The following is a 3,473-nucleotide window of genomic DNA, read 5'->3' on the forward strand; positions in this document are numbered from 1 at the left end:
CACACACACACACACACACACACACACACACACACACACACACACACACGACACACACACACACACACACACACACACACACACGACACACGACACACACACACACACACACACACACACACACACACACACACACACACACACACACACACACACACACGTTCACGCACACGCACATGCACATGCACAGAAATACACACGCGCGCCTGCATACACATAGACACACACAGACCCTTACACGTGCGCGCGCGCACATTTACGTACACGTACCCACGCACACACACACACACGCACGCGCACAAATACGCGCACGCATACACTCACACGCGCACACGCAGGCGAGCAGCGCGCAAGTGCAAACACGCAAACAAACAAACGCGCGCACACGCAAACGCACGCGCACCAGGACACTCACGCGCGCGCCGGTGTAGCAGGGTTTACCTCCTTACACGCGCGCACACGTGTGTGCACACGCACGGACGCACACGCACGTGCGCGTAGGCACACGTTGCAGTTTCACGCGCCTAGAATCGTTAGTACACACGAGCTTTGGAGAACTGTTCAAATGCACATCTCCTCTCCTACATTCTTTCCCTTCTCTTTCCCGCCTTTAATTCTTACCCTATAGCATCCCCCGATATCTACGCATCGACCTCCTTCGTATCTCCTCTTCTTATAGATTCGATCCCTAACTCATCGCCGCAGCATTCTGCTGCCCTTCTCTAGAGGAATATCTGTTCCTCCTCTCTTATCTCTTCTTTACCTCCCCTCTTCCTTGTTTCATGTCCATAGTCCTATTCGCGTATTTACCTCGGCTCGACTTCGTCTCTGTCGTTCGTTCGTCATGCTTATGGTCGTTATCAGGATTAAATAAAAAACACAAATTCATATTTGTTCACTCCTGATGTTATCAATACGGGTACATCGTTACACTGCTATTAAAAGCTAATTCCGCCTTAAATTTAGCCACCAAGCAAAATATTGCGCAATAAATAATTAATAATATTGCATACATGTGTATGCATATACATAGCATATACATATGCAATAGACACACAACATTGCCTGGGATCATATTTATTTAATATATTGATATCAATATATATATATATATTTTATGTATTTAGGATATCATAATTATTTAATATAGGTACGTCATATATATTATGGTTATTTCACGGAGAAAACATCTGATGTACGCAATATTGTGAAAAATAGCTAAAATACTACAATTTTAAGATAATTACCATAAAGAGGATGAGAATAGGAGTTTACATAAACATGCGTGAAATGCAATACTTTTACTCAAAACATACTAATGACAATACATGACTGTATTGCTATAATACTACATATTTTAAAAACTAAGCAAAATGCTTTCTATAATGAATTCGCTATTTATACAATAAGAGTCATTTATTTAGTGATTCAGCTAGTCCTGTAAGTTTATTTACTCACACATATTACCATCAGGTACATATAGTATTGCCAGAATAGTAGGTGATAATATCAACTACAGCATTATCTACATTTAATTACTAAATTAAGAATTACTAAGAATACATTTAATTAAATTACACGCAGATAAATTGTCTTTCATTAATCCATGCGCGTTTGTATTCCAGTGTGCAGTGCTAGATCCCTAAGCAAACCAATTCAAATTCCATTCAATAGTATGTAAGTCGTCTAGGTGATTATATCATTACACGTCACACATTCTCTATAGCATCACGATGCGTTGTTCACAGGTCAGAGCTGGCACCAGAGAGTGTCCGACACATGAGATAAGGTCCCCAGAAGCAGATCGAGCTTTCAGGAGACGGGGGTGATATTTAAGTAAAGGCCTGCCGAAGCTAGGCACGCGGTGCTAGGGTGGTCCGGGGCATGCCCCCTCCCACCTGGAAAATTCAGGCAGCTGTGTGGTCACAGTGGAAATCCCTAGTTTCTATCAGCCTGCAGACTGACTTTTTTAATTTTTGACCCCATTTTACTAGTATCATAACATCGTTAACATCGTTACATCATAACCCCCCCTCTAGATCCGCCACTACATGGTCCCTGCCGACGGAGCTAAGATTTACGAAGCGACAGTGGTGGAGGGGGGCTAACTCGCAATGCCCTTCTATCGTTCAATAGTCAAGAGCAAGATTTTAACTTTATAACTAGCTTAGGTTATGATTTTTACAGGAGTATAATCTGTTATAAGGTATATTTTTAATTATGTTTAGTCATAATACGTGTATTAATTTCTCTCAGAAGTTAATTCCTCCCCGCGCTCTATTCCTCGCCATGCGTTGAGCAAAGAGAGTGAGCATCTTGACAGTATGATCAGCAGCTTCAAACGTGCAACGATTACAGCCAGATCGATCATTAGTAGTAGTTAGCAGTAGTAATTAGTAATTAGTAGGGGTTTCTTATATGTCTGCGGCAGTCTGCCGTCACTATAACGATGGTTTATGTCGATGATTTTCTATCACATAATACACCGATTTTCCTTGTGCGAACTCCCTTGGCAATAGGCATGCACAACGCTCTCACAATGTAAGCAGGTGTCTATTGGAATTCAATATCAAAGTAGAGCTGACCATTGATATATATACTATAGTAATAGTATTGACTTCAAGTCATTAAACATAAACAACGGGGAATAGAGCGCCCGAATTGCAATTCAATACCGATAAATTTCGGCGTGAAGAATTTTTATGCAATCGTTACATGTAACGAAGCTGTAGTTACAAATCAGCGTATCTCAAGCTATATAGGGTACTACCTCGAATATTCCTAATTTTACATCTTTCGTTGCTATATATACAAAGTGATGGAAAAGAACGGCATCGAAAGTTCGATCATAATTAGGAAGAGAAGATACAAATAAGCAGTCTGTCGATCTTCAGTTATAGGATTTAGAATTAGGTTTCACGGTCACAATTCAATTTGACATAGGCTATTCATTTCAACAAGAGTATATCAGTACGTGGAACATATATATACTGCGTCGCAAAAAGGAGGTAAGAGCATGAACTAATTGAGTGAGAGAGTGAGAGAGGCAACCGAGAGAGAGAGGCTAGCGAAACACACACACACACACACACACACACACACACACACACACACACACACACACACACACACACACACACAGAGAGAGAGAGAGAGAGAGAGAGAGAGAGAGAGAGAGAGAGAGAGAGAGAGAGAGAGAGAGAGAGAGAGAGAGAGAGAGAGAGAGAGAGAGAGCCAGAGAGAGAATGAGAGATATAGAAACAACGGGAATTAGATGCCACGAACGCACGTAACTCATGGAGAGAGGGTGATAAAGATAGAGAGGGAGAGAGCGAGAAAGAGAGAGAGAGCGAGCCAGAGAGAGAATGAGAGATATAGAAACAACGGGAATTAGATGCCACGAACGCATGTAACTCATGGAGAGAGGGTGATAAAGATAGAGAGGGAGAGAGCGAGAAAGAGAAATATATATA

The sequence above is a fragment of the Priapulus caudatus genome, unplaced genomic scaffold (assembly GCF_000485595.1).
Source record: "Priapulus caudatus unplaced genomic scaffold, Priapulus_caudatus-5.0.1 Scaffold571, whole genome shotgun sequence".
NCBI lineage: Eukaryota > Metazoa > Priapulida > Priapulimorpha > Priapulimorphida > Priapulidae > Priapulus > Priapulus caudatus.